The 18,197-nt window shown below is 35.7% G+C and overlaps 1 protein-coding gene across 7 annotated transcripts in view; it reads left to right on the top strand.

Annotated features, from left to right (window-relative positions):
* LOC131691411 (uncharacterized protein DDB_G0283357) overlaps nucleotides 1–18,197 on the top strand; it is a 351,896-nt gene that overhangs the window by 140,141 nt on the left and 193,558 nt on the right. Inside the window, exon 1 of one of the 7 annotated variants that reach the window (XM_058977777.1) lies at nucleotides 11,843–11,861. The exons of the other annotated variants lie outside the window; for them this stretch is intronic. The gene's annotated coding sequence lies outside the window, so the exon portion shown is untranslated. Of the gene's footprint in view, nucleotides 1–11,842; nucleotides 11,862–18,197 lie in introns of those variants that run through there. 7 annotated transcript variants of the gene reach the window in all.

Below are 18,197 nucleotides of genomic sequence, written 5' to 3' on the forward strand. Positions count from 1 at the left end.
CTGTCCGTCTTACCCACAGTTCCCCTAATATAAACAAATATTCTTCAAATTATTAATATACAAACTCGAAATTTTTTGCAAAACCTTTAAAGAAATCAGTGAATGTGGAAACCCCGTCACTAAGCGAAAGCCACACCAAAAAGAATGATGAAAATATTTTTATTTGTCGTACAAAAAGATGGTCTTCTATCTACACCAAAAAGTTGATAAAAGAGATCATCTTGTTTCACAAAGTGCTCATTTGACATGAGCTGCCAAAGAGGAATGTTCGTGTGTGTACGTAGCAGAAGCGAATCGCCGTCAAGGTTCGTATCGTTTCAAAGGATTCTCGTCCCGTATCACAAAGCAGTTATCAGCAAACCATCCTTATTAGGACGAATACACAATGAAAAAACAATTCAATTAGAAAATTCCTTTTATTAATTTGTATTTAGTTTGCGCTTCTTAATTCTGTACCTTTACCAGTTAATCATAATATAAAAAAACCTGTTTTAATCCACCTAGCGGTGCAATTGTGCCTTTCTCATTTCTCTAAACTATGGCACGGAGGCTTTTTATGTTCAACATAATTGTGGAAATGTCCATTACATTCTTAGTACACTTTGCACTTATACACAATGGCATGCCAGCCACGAACTTGATGAGCTACGTGTCGACGGTGAAACACTTGAAACAAAAAAAATATCATACTTCATTAGCCTAATCAGCATTAGATCAATGTTATCTGCTTGCTAACTCATTTTGTCATGCGGGGGTGGGTATGTGAGGAGGGCGAACGTCCCATGAACGAACGACTCCCCAGCTTAAATTGGCATGCTTTGAGATATAGTATTGGTTTAAAGATGAGGGGGTTGAAAGGGAGGGGTATGAGGGCTGGATGGGGTGGTGGTCTGAGGGGTGATTTAAGGAGATTTTTAAGGGAGGGGAGTGAACAGTAGAGGGGGGTTTAACCCCTCTCTGTAAACCATCAACTACGCCCCTGTTAAAATCCAGAAACCTTATGCGAGTCGAAAAAAAAATTTGGCCGGGATTAGGTTGACGTTTTTCAGAGTGATTGCATAACCTTTCTATATGAGAAACGCAAAAATGTGCCAAAATCCAAAAAAATGAATTGTCGTCAAATTTTTGTTCGAGTTTGCATCAAATCTCGACGTTTCATGCACCTTGAATACCTTTAGCATCAAAAATAAAAATTCTATTTTTATTTTTCCTATAGTTTATATGACAAATTTCTGTGTGGCCGCACTCTGAAACCCGTAATTCCGGAACCAGAATTCCGATCGATCCAAAATTCAATAGCAGCCGATGGGAAGGTTGCACCTTTCATTTGAGACTAAGTTTGGGCAAATCGGTCCAGCCATCTCTAAGAAAAATGAGCGACATTATTTGACACATACGCACATACATACACACTCACACATACACACACACATACAGACTTTTTCCAATTTCGACGAACTGAGTCGAATGGGATATGACACTCGGCCCTCCGGGCCGGGATTAGGTTGACGTTTTTCAGAGTGATTGCATAACCTTTCTATATGAGAAAGGCAAAAATATTCACACATGATGCAAAAATCCCTTTTATTAGCTTGTCTTAAATTTGTGCTTGTTAATAAGCAATTATGTATCTTTACCAGTGAACAACTACATTATAAGTAACAATATAATGCGTGTGTGCCCTGAAAAATAATGCTATAAATGATGCGATGATGGTGCACGTGGTGTTCGCTAGCCATGTCGCATTTTCAAGGTCGGTGGTAGTGTCTTGTACACAACCCTTTAAATTTTTTCAGTTGGTGTCACGGATTGTAGGTTGACGAATACTTTTAGGACCCACTATATGTTAAATAAAGATATTCAATAATCGTAAGCATAACATTTGGCTTGTACTTACGCTAGCTTCATACTGTAATTTTGGAGAAAGGTACAGATATTTGAATACTTTTCATTCCGGTTTTTAATCACTAATACCGAAACAGCTGTGCAACCATGCAGAAGATAGTTGAAATTGCAGCATTGAAATTAACAGCTTTAGTGTATTCTACTTCACTTCAGTTTTGTCTCTGACATTACCCACCCACCTTTATTCTCGCTACTTCTTAGTATTCCCAAATCAAAAATAGGAGTAGGGAACGAATCAGAACTGATTTTTACTTATCCAAGACAAACGAAACATATATAACTTCCCACAGGGTCGCGTAGTGCATGGTTTTGTTTTCAATCAATATAGGGTAATGGGCCTATTTACGCACTGTTTTATAATCATCCGTCAACGCTCAATACGTAGGTCCGTTCGAAGCCGTGTAGCGAAGGAATTAGTTCACGGATCAAAAAAAAAACATTTTACCAACATATTCTAGACACTCTCAGCCTTCGATTTATAAAATAAAAAATCGATCTACTGAAAAAAGAATCAGAGCCTGAAGTCTGGTTGACAAAAGTATAACTAAAAATCCAACATTTGGGGAGAATTGGGATAACACGGATTAAAACGTTTTCTGCAGACAATTCTACTATCTTCTATTGAATCAGTGGACTTTTTTGCATAGGAAACACTAGCTATGGTAGCCCGCATTCCGTTTTCTTTCAAGTTACCTAGCCAGTAATAAAAATCAACAGCTATAAAAAGGGGAATTTGTGCAAAACAAGCATGATAGCGTATTTTGCGGTTATTTTAAATACTTGCAATCGATTCCACAGACATTTTTACATAAGGAGTGCACATTTTCGATAACATCACTTAGCCTTCTATCACGCTATTCCCTAAAGTCGCGTTTTTGTTGGCATTCGATTCGAGTTTTTGTTGTGCTTCAACACGAGTATTTTCCCAGCCTATTTTTGTTCTTAGAAACCAGAAAAGCAAAGATGCCAATGCCAATATATACACAATCCATCGATTGTAGGCCGTGTAATTAATGAAATAGTGCAGCACCCTCCTTAGTAGATACTATCTGGAGAAAAATTTCTGTCAGTGGAAAAAAAATAACATTGACATCGTTTTGTATACTTTCGTTTTCGATTATTACGAGTCCAATATAAAACTTTCTAATAATTTTCCGGTGCACTAGTTGAAAAATAATGGTTTTGACTACTACATTAATTTGATTTGAAGGGAAAGGGCAACTGTGCTCTGGTGACACCATCGAACAACCCAAATGCTTCACAATAAGTACCACACAAAACAGCGATAAACAGCTGTCCATTAGATTCAAACCACGTTTTAATTTACATTCATTTAAAATGGTCTGGTGGGGTCCTTACCCCGTGCCTATTGCTCTTCATGGCGTTGTTATTTTTTTGTTTGTCTGTCTATTTTCCCACCAGTTTCAATCAGAGGCCATTAAAATGTTGCTTTATTTTCGTTCACGCAAGCATCCATTTCGAACTGTGGCATGATGGGTGGAAATTCAACCCCCGTTCGCCGGAGCTTAGCAAAAGCTTCCTGGTCTCTCGAAGAATGGTGGGCGAAAAAAAAGTATTGCTCGCTCCAATAAATAAAGCCTCCTCGACTTCATTGATCATTCCGGTGGAAATCGGCAAAAAAGCGTGGAATATAAAGCAAAACGATTCTTCCAATTTGTCCTTTCCTGATTGTTATTGCGTCGGGATAAAAAAGTGCTTTCCACTTAAGTGCCGCCGCTCGTATTCAGCTTTTGCTCGTTAGTGTACATCCTTTTTTCATTTTCCGCAGCCATTGAGTAATTTCGAAAAGTTCGCGCAATTCTTCTGGAGAAGGGTTTAAATCCCCCACAAAAATGCTTTTCGTTTACACAGTGAATTCTCCTTTTTCGGAAAAGCTTCACGGTTAGTTTCCGGAGATCATTCACCTCCGACTGGATTGAGTTGAGATAGGTTTTGTGATATTCTCTTGGCTTCGTGCAAAACGAGCACTTCCGTTGGGAATTCAGGGTGAGGGGAAAGTTTTTTACGATTCTGGGTTTTTCGGTTTGCTTATTGGCAGACAGCTGAAATTTCTACTTTGACTTTCCTTTACCATCCAGTTAGTCCGGCGCCGTTGTTGTGTGATTTGAGTGCACGTTCCAATTATTTCAAGTGCTTTTCTATCGCTTAAAATGTTGTTTATATATAAATAAATATATTTATTAAATACCACTGTAGCTGAATGTCTTCCCTAACTTCGTGAATTGTGTCTAGGATTTGATGTAATTGGTTATAGGTGGCTATTACTTATTATTATTATAATTATAAAATTTAGCTTACCTTAACACGCTTTGCTATCTATTTAAACTTGCATTCCCGTGACTCTTATACAATTCTATGCATACAATGTGGAGATTCTGAGCGTAGCAGCTATATTGAAACGCTAGAAGTATTCTACGTCATAAAAAGTAAATGTTTGAATTTATAGGATAGTTTAGTTGCACTTGCAGTAATTCTTTCTAGAACGTTTTAAATATTCTCATTATTGGAAGAAAGAATCAAAATTTGAATAATTTCATAGAATAGAGTACACAGAAGACACGTCTCCAATGGCTTATTTACATACATCGGATATCTCAACATTTAACATAAGGTAAATTCGGGAGAGATGCCGCGTCAGGAGAGATTCCGAACTCTCTGTATCTCATGTATGGGGTCACTTTTATACGGAAATATGATATTGTGAGATTATATTTCGAAGAATGACAACATTGGAGATGTAAATTATTCCTTATTATTAAATCACGAAAATTTTATTAATGATTATGTGCATCCAGTTACATCACAGAGCGTCGAAAAATTTTCAGCACAACATTAAAATTTCGTTTTTTTAAATTGTTCTAAATTCTAAATTCTAAGGCATTCTGATCATAAGTACAATTATCCATAATTTCAGAAGAAAATGTCGTCGTGCGGCATCTCTCCCCTACAATTGGGATAGATGCCGCATCAAAATTGCGGGTGAGATGCCGCACTCAATGGGGGAGGATCCCTAGTAACAATTGAGGTTTTATGGTAGTCTTATAGCCACTCATAAAGCTTAGATTGCACTTGTAGCGTGCTATAAAACTTCAATTGTTACTTGGGATGCGTAGCTAAAATGTATTTTTTTCACCTCGGAATGATCATTTGCGTCAGGTATAGGTTCTTAATAAGGTATATCCGCAAACTAACGGACCTAACACAGCGACATATAGGAATATGAGTCTATTTAATCATATATTTTAACAGGCGATATGTATCTAAGTATTAGTTACTTCGGTTTATTCTTTAAAGTTTTAGGCACTAATTTTTTGAACGCATTGATTTGTAGTGATGTCAAGATTGGGATAAAAATGAAAATTTCAACGAATTGATGCTTTTTCGAAATGAATCTTTCAAGAACAAACCTGAGTTATATAAATTCATTGTAAGGAGAAACAGCCAAACACTGCTTTTAGGGAACCGCTACCAACACAGATATATATCGCTCGTACAAACATATAGATTTATAGTACCCTTAATTAAGTTACTCCAACTTAACCGTTACACAAGGTTGCGAAAGAAAAATATTTTTCAAATGTTTAATAAAAAAATGTTTCTAGAAATGGTAGTACCCCCTTAAGAAAAGTAAATCAGAATATATTGGCTTAAATGGCACGTTCCCCGTATGTAGTCGGAGATTTGTGTTCGTGGAAATTTGATGATTTTTTTGTTTATGACAAAAACCATTTCACAGTATTTTAGAGACTTGTCGCAATTGATAAAAACTATTTCATCAATTATTGAATGGTTTACCTGGATTCAGGATCAATTTTTAGAAAAGTGTGGCATCTCTCCCCAAATTACCCTAATTAAAAATATAAGTTTACCTGGAATCTGTTGAAATATACTTATACTGAACTGTTTGAACCCAGACAACTGTAAACACTTTGTATTTTAATTTTCATTAAGAAAGTTACAGATTTGGGAACTCGCTTGGCATGAATAATCCGTCGATTATACTATGTTTATTTTATGTGTACGTGTGTTACCCACATAAAATATTTTCCTACGCTATGTTTCGAAGTAAGTTGTAGTTGTAGTTGTCGTAGTACAAATACAACCCATATCCGTTAGCACATTTTAATTCCACCTTGGGAATATAAATGCTTTGGTTACGTGTGCGGAAGTATACGCTGCGGAAACTAGAAGTGTTAAATTCGAGAGCAAAAGGTGAGACATAACAAAGCGTAATTAGTGAAAGTGTTGAAATGATGCTGGTTGAAAGCAGTTACTATTGCACAACGGTACGCTAATGAGGCTCCGGTGCAGTTGTGGTGAGTTGCGATGCAGATTGCAGGCCTCCATCCTTTATTGGATTCTTGGTGGCTATGGTTGCAGAGAAATTTTTTCAATGTGAGGTGAATTATTGTATGATAAAACGTTCAACAAGAAATTAGTAACGTGCTCGATTTTGAAAATTATATTTTGCTGCCAAAGTAGTTTAAATTACATATAGGTAATTCAACTACTAAATGTGGATAATGTGACGTATGAACCAATTCAAAGTCACATAAATTAGGGTGACCATACGTTCTGATTTCTCTATGACATTCCCTGGTTTTCAATAGACTGTTCTGGAGTCGTGGGTGTCGAGGGAATCGCTCGATTTATCCTGGTTTTTCTCCTTCAAACCTAAAAATATTTCGTTTCATGGAGTCTCCAACACTAAAATATTTGTTTCACTGTAATTTATCTTTTCAAGTTCTGTGAGAGTCCGACAAAAAATTTGAGTATGAAAATCGCAAAAAATGATACGATTCTTTCAACGTAGTTTTGGTTAGCCGACTTTTAATCTTTTTTTAATAATGATAGGTGCTTCCCTCGCAATGCTCAATACAATTCTCCTAGAATATTTGCGATAGTCCAATTGCGTGGAAAACGTAGCCAAAGACAGTCAAAATTGATAAGTTTGATCAATTTTTAATCATATTGCAACATAACGAAGATATATGAAAAAAAATCATTTTTCTTCATCAACGTAAAATGTCCCTGGTAGCACTGCTCCTTCGGAAACCAATCAGACTAATTCAATAACATCAGTTCTAGAACTGCTACTTGTATCTGTTGATACTTAAATGAAAGGTAATAGTCACATATATCAGCTTTGCTTAGTTTTGTGAGCAAATCTCGCCGCAATCAAAAGTTATAGCTGTTTAAAAACGTTGTTGTCCACAAACAACATGGGCATGAAGGGGTTAAGTGATTCTTGTGCTGATGGAACTCAGTCCGATTTTTATGCTTGACGTTTATTTCCGGTTTTTGCATCCTAATATATATGCTGCAGGTTTTGCGAAGCAAGTTCTGTCCTTGCGAGTTTTATTTTCGGTCGCTCTTATAAGCGTAGAAAAATGAAGAAAGAACTTTGATATCTTATTTGGCAATCAAAATATGAAATTAAATTACCATTTGAATTTGAAGCTGATATCAAAATGTGATTTCGTTTTTCTGATTGGTTTTGCACGGAAAACAACTCAATTGTACGTTGGCGCTACAGTAAATATGTTCTGAGTTTGTATTGCAAACACCCGATATAGCGAATCTTTTCAGACTGAACTGTGATCGGTATTGTCAGGATCGGCTTCATCAACTGAAACAACACAAAAAGATTCGCGGTTTTTTTTTTTGTAAAAAAAAAATCAATGACGAAATGGACTCCGTGAAGATCAACAAAAAATAGTAACGGCATTCAAGAATGGTGTGATGTGTCTAACTATTCGCCACTCTCTAAATACCGTGGTAAGGAATGAGTTTCCAAAATTTAACACTATTCTGTTATGAAGGCGTGCCCTTTCTTTGCTAGTCGACTGGAGTCACATATGGTTAAAGGTGCATAAACAAACAAAGCTGCCTATTCGGTGTGATGAGTAGCCGGAGAAGATCTTGGACTTTCTTAATGTTTCTCGTCTAAGCAGACAAACCGCAAACAGCTGATTGAAATTTCTCCAATCGTCCTCGAAAAAATAAATTACTTGTAAATTTATGAGTCGCAACTCAGTTAATTACGGCTACACAAAACGCGAAAACCGTGACCAAGTTCTTGAAATCATGAATAAAAAATCTCGTGTTCATAAATTGCTTTACATTCAAATGTTTGGTAGGGTTACTGTAGTTGTTCTCTGGACATGTTTAATTTTTGCTATGATCCTTATTCGTAATTTGGGAATACACAGGTGATAGTTAAACTTAAACGATGTTCATGATTTCAGGAGCTTATTCGCGATTTTAGTGATTTCTCATCACGTTACCATGATAATTTATTCAAGAGTTTACGATTTCATTATTACGTTGCATGAAATTGGATATTTTCTAAACATCACAAGCAAGCAAGATAGATCGTAAGTCATGTACTAGGAATCATGAACTAGTTCGCCAATCCATGAATAATACTTCATGAATTTGTGACCTATTTCACGTGCACGAATGGTCAGTTATGGCTATTGTACTAGGAATCATGAACCAGTACACGAATATATGATTAATATTTTGCGATTTCGCAAACTATTTCACGAGAACGAATGGTAAGTAGTGACTATTACACTAGAAACTACTATCTACTTCACGAATACGTGAGTAATATTTTATGATTTCACGAACTATTTTATGACCACTGATCAGGGATGGAAATGGGATGCACCTCAGAGAAAATAAAGAGAAGAATAAAAACGCTCTTTGCACTTTTCATACAAACCACCGCTCTTCTCTTTCTGAATAAACCTCTTCACTCCGATGTGTGTAGCTCCCATGTGTACGTTCTACTCCATGGCTGCACACATAAAAAGTAGAAGTAAAGAGGCTCTTTGGTGTGCATCTTGGTTCTTCCGATCAATCTTTATCAGAATTGTAGTTTTATTCGCCTTCTTCCCTGTTTGCAAGTGAGGGAAGGCACAAGAAAGTGCCTCCTAAAGCTGACTCTTTGTGCGAAATTGTGCATTTCTTGGTGCACAGGTCTCTATCTGTTTCGTTTTTACGTTTCTCTTTGGGCGGGTGTTCTGCACATCGCAGTGTTATTGTTCCGCTTTATTTCTCATCGGTGTATTTCACTCTTTGTGCACATTGTTGAGCAATTTACAAACCTGCCACTGATGTGATTAATATACTAGGAATAATGAACCAGTTCACGAATACAAGAATAATATTTGATGATTTTGTGAACTATTTCTCGAGCATGGATATTGGATCGTGACTATTATATAAGGATTGGATTATTTCACCAGGATTTAATGCATTCATGAATAAAATTCTGAGTTTCGTGAAATAGTTGACGAGAAGGAATCCACAGTGTTTAGATTTTGAGAACAAAGGTTCCTAAATCTATGAATAACATCATGAGTCAACCTTTGGTTTTATGAATAATGTTCACAAAATTGTCTACTAGTTCACGTACAGACAGTTGATTCGATAATGAGGAATTCCACGAAGATCCGTCTGAAAATCTTCAAAATCGTGACCGACCATCTGACTGAACATTTTCCACAGACAAAAGAATTATTTTATTTTATAAAATAAAACTATCTGAGAACGAGTTACAGGGAATGAATATTTCTATACGAAAAAATATACACTAAAAAAATTGTAGCGTCATTTTTCACAAAAATAAAAGGCTGCGTTAAAAATTTAAATTGCAAAAACCCATTTTTTAATAAAATTCAAAGTTCCAAAGTTATTCAAATTCATCTTATTTGAATCGTTAAAACATAACAATCATTTGAAAGCATCCTAATGAATAACTTTTGAATAACAAAAAATTAGAGCCTTTACGACATAATAATTATTTTTAGCTTCCCTAGCGAGTGTTTTTTTTCTAAAATGGTTTAATATTAAAAAGGTATGCAGTGTACAAACATCACTAATTAAAAAATATTAAATACGACAAAATAATTACCTTTGAGCCACCCTAATGAGAGAGGATTTTTTTTCTAACATGTTTAAATATTAAAAACAAATTCAGCGCACGGTCATTACAATGCAACATTTTTTTAAACGATTACAATTAATTAATTTTAAGCCATCCTAATGAAAGAGAATTTCTTTTTTGACATGTTTTATTATCAAAAACGAATACATAAAATCATCCTACTTGAACTGATACGACAAAGTTTTGACTTTAGTCTACCTTTTGCTCTAAGCCGAGCCACTGTGCCTACGGTTCAATAATATTTTGTTTTTGTATAGCTTTCAAATGGTTTACCATATCGAGTTGATGTCAAAAAGAAAGTTACAGGCACTATTATGGGTCTTTTGAAAAACCTATTGTAGTTGATGGAGAAACACGAATAATGTATGAAAAGGTCATAATAAAATAAAATAATTGTCTTGTTTAAATATATTATAAAATATCTCGGGAACTATTCTATTTCAGAAATTTTTTTGTTAAGAGCATTTTGATGTATGAGTATGATTTATAAAAATATTTCGAAATTGTTTGTTATGAAAACTTTTTTATTGAAAGCTTCTCCATGATCTAAATACACTGAAAAAGTTTCTTTTACGTCTTTGAAAGCATTAGATTGTTTACATTTTATAATGGGGTAACGTGAATAACTTTTAAAAAGGGCATAATTACACGAATTGTTCTTTTGTAGCAAAATTCCAAATATCTCGAAAACTATCACATTTTGGAAGATTTTTGTTGAATTAATTTTGACTTAGAATGATACTTAGAATTAAATTCTGTACTAAAAAATTACAATCAATTAGAATTAGTATGAAATTTAAAAACATGTACAAAGTTATTGATAAAAACACTTTTTTTCCTGTTCTTATCATGCAATCACATTCTAATTGTTTCTTTTGTCTTCCGGTTTTGGTTGAAAAATATAAAAAAAAACTAAAAATGGGGTTTTTCGCAATTTAACTCTTTAATATAATTTTTTTCAGTGTATATTTTATTCGAATAGAAGTGTTCAATTCCTGTAACTCGTTCTCAGATAGTTTTGCTGTATAAAATAGAGTTTCGACCAAATTTTTTTGGAAATTAATGCACACAGAAACGTCTACCCCCTTTTGAAAAGATGCTCTTGTATCATAATATTGCAATTACCAGAAAAAATCATGAAGATTCATAAACCAAACACAACTGAAAAGTTTCGTTCGAATTTACGATGGTCATATTTTGCGGTCGGCCTGGTTCTCTTGGAATCCCTCTAATATCGTGGCGGAAACCGCGACTAAAATTTATAAAGCAAAAAAATAGTAAAGCAATGGCTGTCGGTCCAAGTCCAGGTATTGGAACCAATATTCTTTTTTTTCACTTACCAAGGTTCGCCAAGGTAATTCTCATAGTTGTGCGATAAATTTTGAACCAAATTTTCAAGTTTCTTTTGAACTGTTTTATGATCCAACATTGATATTTGTACTATGAATTCAAAGTTCTGTAGTATGATACCAACCTACCAAAGAAAGCATCACCATTCACCATTGAAGCTACACGTACAATTTCAATCAACATCATGCTCATCATTTGTTTTATCTTCCTATTTACAAACGTAAAAAGCGTGCCTTGAGATGCTCTTGATCCTGATTATAAAACTCTTATGATTTTTCTTCTCCTTTCGACCAGAACCATCATCTTCCCATTCCTTTTTTATGCAAACATCATGTTTTATGATACCACAGAAAACTTTTCCCCTCTTCAATTTTCACAGGCTTCTACCGAGCTTCTTAAAAAAAAAATTCCCATCAACTCGAGGAATGATTCCTGGTTGCTTGCTGCTTCACTTTCCTATATGATGACGGCGGTGTCAGAAGCTCGATTTAATGACGGAAAACTTTTCCCCGAAGAGAAATCCATCTGCGTGACGTTCCCGGCTTGTTTGAAGTGTGCGTCTTCTATAAGCCTTTGTCAAACGGGATGCTGACTGAAGACGGTGGCAAAAAGCTAGCTTAAGACGTGTGTAGGTATATTTCATATTTTATAATTTGAATCGTCTGTCGGCAATGAGACACTTTCACACATCGGGTTACGACGAAAGTTGATACCAATCACGGCTTTGGAGCGTTAATTTGTGACACTCAATTAACAACGTATTTGCGAGGTTTTATTTTTGTGGACTTGGATTTTGGCGGCACTTGTTTCGAGTACGATATTTTTTACGTACCAGAATTCGGAAAAGAAAGATGTAAATTTTGGTGTTGGAAATCAAAGTTTGCCAGCAGATTGGATTAGATATCATGCATATATCCGGTCAACTATTGCATACTACTGTCCAATGTAAAGGTATCTCATCCCAAATTGAAATTTGGACATTCCACTATGACTAATGATCCAATCAGCGACTTCTTTTCTTTACTATATACCTCAATAAGCAACCAACCCGTAGAATTCAGTTAGGTTCTTAGAGTTCAATAAAACCATTAAATGATGAATGACGTCCACAATTTTCCGCTTTAATCACTTTCGCCTCGGAAATTCCACCAATCCGTGAATTTGCCATTTCGCACGAAAATTCCGGATCCAAATAGGGTAAATGTACTATAATTCGCCCCCCTAAAACATTTGTTTGCAGAAAAACTTTAAATTTCAACGATTTTGAATTGCTCTAACTAATTTTATTTTATCATTCTCATCACGTATCATATAATATCTAATAATCCTGAATAAAAGTGATTTAAAACATTAAATTAACGAAAAAATAACAATATTCTAAATCAAGATGTGTTTCAATTTTCGTCCCCCTAAATTTAATCTTCGCCCCCCTCTTGCTCTATTATTCGCCCCCGTGCGCCCACGCACAATTTCACGACTTCTATCATGCTACAATATCACAGAATTGGTAATAGAGAAAAGATTAGACAAATCCAGATTATATTTTCAAAAACTAACTACCAAACAAATAATACGTTAACTTACAAACTCTTGTATTTAAAGTATTGTTATGGCGTGTTGTGTTGCGAAACGAGCGAGAAGCACTCCAAGTTCGTTCGTTCGCGAGCGTGTATGAATAGCACTGCCCATGATCGCATATTTGTCCCGTCCTCTATGGGATTTCCTATCTTTATGGGACTGATTTGCGGTCATGTGCAGAGCATGCCTAGCGCTCTTCATCGTTCGCGACCGGGTGAAGCAAAATCTCGAGCGGGAATCCTCGCAAGAAACCCAAGCTTTCATCTAGTATGTAGGGCATATCCAGGAAGCTTTTCTCGCAAAGTCTCGTGTGCTTTGTTATCTCGCAAGCGAGAAATGCGTTGAAGAGCACACGCGAGTGTGGATGCACGAAGAGCATGGACTACTAATGGCATATTCGTTTTGGACAGTGCACTACACCGATGTAGTCGGTGTTACACTCATTCAAACTTGGGTGTAATCAGTCTATCTCTTTCTTTGCACTACACCGGTGTAGCACCAAGAAAACACGAAAACGCCATAAGAGTGTTCTCGACATTTCGCGCGAACAAGGAAGGCGATGTACGCGCCAAAGAACGAGAATATCAAAAACGAACAAACCATTCGTTAACTAAATAGCATTACTAGAAAAATAGTCTAAATGCTAGAAAAATCAAGACACCTAAGGCTTCTCACTACATTTTCGTAACTGCACAGGATTAAAAATTTATTTGCCTCCGGTTTTGCAGCAGATGCAACAGATACATAAATTAATATGTCAAGCATATGTTTTAAAAATCATTTTGGAATTATCAACTGATATTCTTTGTGTAAATCATGAATGAACAGATATATTTTTTGGTAGTTGACTTGGAGCAACAATTTCAATTTCTTTCAAATATTTCGAATATACCCAAAATGACTACAGATGCTTACTTAAATTAAAAGGATATATGTGTAGATACGAAACAATAACTATTCTTTAGTCTTTCTTATCGTTATACGCAAAACTACTCCATGTGCAATGGAATACCCAATACACATGAGACAATTATACGTAGAGTGGCAGTATAAGTTCTTAAGAATGTTTTTCCAAATTATTATAAATATCCAAGTAGTAGAACCATCATTATAGCGTATTTCATTATTCCCTAATGAGGTCTCGGGTATATACTAGAAACTTTGCACGTGATTATCTCGAAATCATGTTTTTCCAAAAACGTCTTTGCTGTGACTACGATTGCCGAAAATGTTTTCAACCGATGTCTCTTAGACAAAACGCGCTTTTGTGAAAATGGTTATAACTTCGACAATTAGGGTGGATGTACCAATAGTCGCATACTCAAGGAAAACTTTGGCTAAAAATCGATGAATATACCTATGGGCAATGTTAAAACATTAAACGAAAGCTTTCAATCCCTACTTCATAGGAAAAATATAAAGATTGTTTAATAACCAATTTATGTATTCAAAACCGCTTGTACCACTATAGGAACACATGTACCAATAGTGGTGCAATCGCTAATTTCTGGTCCTATTGTTGCAAATCCCATTGATTTCTTATGGGACTTGCAACTATAGGTACACCATGTCAACTATAGGTGCAAGGAAGCACCTATTCAAAGAACATCAACTTTTTAAAAGTTTTTTTTAGCAAATTTCAAGGATACCAGTTTTATTGTCGCATAATTTTAGTGCGATGAATCGATAAAAAAATATTTGTTGATGATTGGTACCTTAGTTAGACGTATAACCCACTACTGAAACTATTGGTGCACCTCAACTATAGGAACTATTCATGTTCACAAGTGGGTTTTGCAAAATAAACATTGTACTACGCTAGACGTATGATAAGTATTTGATATAAATAAGGCTACATACATTCATAAAATTTCAAATTTTCCCCTTTTGTCATGCACCTCAATATATAAAACCCCTTAATCACAGACAGAAACTCCGTTGTATTTGTTTTCATTAAGGCTTTCCAAACGAATTAATTTTTGGCTTGTTTCTCTATAAACTATTAAAAAATGAATGGAGAGGTTGTATTTTGATAGGTTTTGTCTTCCTTACAGAGAAAGCCTAGAAACCTGCTCGGTGCTGTTTAGAGTCCGCATATCATGAATATACATTCGTAAAACATCAAACATTACGTTTGTAAAAGGTTTTCTAATTATAATTGATATAGTTTAATTGAATTGTTAATAACATATTTAAGAAATCGAAAACAACTGCGCAGGATTCAAAGATAAATTGCAGAATCTGATTATCTTCACTGCAACTGAATAGGCAGAGAGCAGTCTTGTGGCGCTCTTATTTTTCCAGTATATAAAAAGGTACTTTCGTTTAGTTACCAAGTAGTTTATCCGTTTTCACTCGGTTTAGAGATATTAACCTTAGAAAGAGTGAATAGCTCTGTAAATAGCGAAAAGCGAAGCGAAAACAGGTTATGGTGTTTTAGAAAATTGTCTATTTCAGCCGTCTATATTACTTTCGAGAACATCAGAAATCGTTTGAAGCTCCATAATAGAAGTTATGGTGAAAAAACTGTTTTTGAGGGGCCTTTCACAAACAACGCCCTGTATCTCGAAAACCAAGAGCTTCCGAAAGAAATCTTCCTAGTAAGTTTCTCTACAACTTAATTGAAGTGAGTATTTTTCTATCTGAATTATTGAAGAAAATAAATTTCGTAACTAACTATTAAGAGGATTAGTCAACGATCCGATGTGATTGAAAGAAAGAGTGTTTTATTTCAAGAAATTTCCTCAAAGACTTCACATAACTAAAATCAATAGTCTACTTTGTGACCACTGTGGAACGGGGCGAAGATAGAAACCCATACGAAGAAAAGAACGCTATATGGGATTTCGCCAGGGGCGAAGATTAGAATTGAGTTTCATCTTGCGTTAATTTTCGCCACTTTTTAAAATTATTCAAACTTAATTAAAAAAAGGTAATAATCGCGGATGTGCATTCACATGTATTCCTGCAATGCTTAAAAACATTACTGTTGAATATTCTAACGCTTACTCACAAAATTTATATAACTTTCCCCGCGATAAAAAATTGTCACCATTTTTAGTTTTCAGGAAAATAAGTGCTCTACAGGTACTACTTTATTTACGACTAAAAATTCGTTATGAAATATTTTTGTTGAAAATAGGACAGTTTTCACATTTTATTCGACTTAGTTTGTTTTTCAGTAATAGTCGAAAGCGGAGTTCCAGATCGTAAAGCAGATAGAATTATTTTTAATTGTTCTGCAAGGGGGGCGAAAATTAGGGAGGGGGCGAAGAATGATACTTCTACCCTACCTTCGCTCGCATTATACCGCTCTTTATTACGACACGAATGTTGATCGAACTGCCGTCGGCTCCAGCAGCGGTTTGGATAGATATATGTAATGTTATTCTGCACACTTCTTTTCCCCAGGTTAGGACGGATATTGATTTATGAGATTCTTTTCAGCCAAGCTTATATACGAAATCCAATCGAGAATTCCTCCTCATTCATCAGGATGCTGTGGTGAGAGTGAAAGAAACTGACCATAGAAGCAATGAGATGTAAATTTTTCAAATTTCCTTGCAGAAAAGCGAGGTTCGTTTGTGGTTTTCCATTCCCTGTCTCTTTGTTGGTTCTCTACCGTTTTTCCTGTTCAACGATTTTCCGAAGCGAAACTGATGTCGATGGTTCGACAGTCAGATGAAAAGTTTGAACATTGCTCATGAATATTTGAATTAGTTATATAACTCTCACTAGGGAAGAGGGGTCGTTGTCGGTTGCTCTTCCGGTTCCTGATCAGACAGGATTCCTTGTGCTGTCAGATAATGCTAATCTACCTAGCTTGAATTATTTCTCATTCCTCGTGCGGTAGCAGCCGTAATCAATTCTTCTGAGAGTATTCTCACCTTTTGTTCAAATGGCATCCGGTGGTGAACCTTAAAAAGACGAGAATAACGACATGTTCGATTTGAAATTTTAATTTGACTATCAATGTTATGTGCGATTCTAAGCAGTTTTGAAAGAGATGGCATTGTCATCCATGTTATACAGTTTAATTCAATCTTCCTTACTAGTATCTGAAGAAAATATTCGTGATTATATTTTATTATTAAACGGTAGGAAAGCCATACAAAAATAATTATTATTCGGATATTTGTAGCTTTGCGTGGAACTGAAGCTTCTTTAAAATACTTCCTTGTTTTTCACTGACTATTTTGGTTATCTGCAAGGTCGAAGATAACGCTTGATATGTCCTGGTTTTCATCCTCTAAGCCTAAAATATTTTTCTTTATACATCCTTCGCCCTATTCCCGCTGGTTCAGATCGCAGTTCCAGCCGATCGCAACCGTAACTGCAACGTAAACTCACCCTCAAGTAGAATACGACAAACAAAGCATTATACACTCAAATCCCTCAATTGTGTCAGCCAATGTCTTTTTTAATATCTCACATTTCTTATCTTACGTGGAAATTGCAAGGAAATTAGTGCACTAAACAACTCATCTTCCCCACCAAGCAAGAACATCTCAACACACAGCAGTAAACTGCGACAATAAAACCCAACGACGATAGTGAGATGTAATTTTCTTTTCATCATTTGTAAATTTTGTAAAAACATAAAATCCACTGCTCAGTTATGCTAACGCATTGAACTGTGTCAAAGAAAGAAAAAAAAATTATCCCATAACGGTAAGATGTATTCATCTAAATTATTTCCAATAATTTTGGCACTCATATTGCTATGATTCCCTTAAAATTCAAACCTGCATTTAGGAATACGGATTACCGAAACCAAAACAGCCAAATTAGTTGAAAAGTACCGTAGTTATGAGCATTTTCGTATTGCGTATACTGGTGTACCCTGCCGGTCTGTTAAGGAGTTCAAAAATCTAGGGGCCTATCTTCAGTCCCACATAAAGTCAATTTTGGTGTTCCAAAAGCGCCTACTGATGTTCTGAGATGTTTCTAAGTAATAATTCACAGTTTGGCAACACCACCGGAATTTCATTGATAGAAATCTGGAAAGGTACGCCATTAAATATTTGTTGCCGTGTAGTATCCAGCGGCTGAAATCTCTCGAAGTGCTTCAGCAAAGAATTGACCCACTGGGTTTCTATTCCCATGCCGTAAGAGGCGACTAACAACAGCAGTGGCAGTGGTCCACTAGGAAGGTCCACTAGGAAGGCAGCTCAGATACCAATTTGAGAGGTATAGAACCGATAGAATACCTAACTAGATTAATGCATGAAATCTCCCAACATTTGCACGAGCTGTCAGAGAAGAGGTGTTAGATGTAACTGTTACAAATCCATTTTGGAAGCCGCGCGGGGTCATGAAATAATTTCATATATGTATCACCAACTGGATACACGCAATGCTTAGCAACCGACATCTGTGTTCATCG

The sequence above is a fragment of the Topomyia yanbarensis genome, chromosome 3 (genome assembly GCF_030247195.1).
Source record: "Topomyia yanbarensis strain Yona2022 chromosome 3, ASM3024719v1, whole genome shotgun sequence".
Taxonomy (NCBI): Eukaryota; Metazoa; Arthropoda; class Insecta; order Diptera; family Culicidae; genus Topomyia; species Topomyia yanbarensis.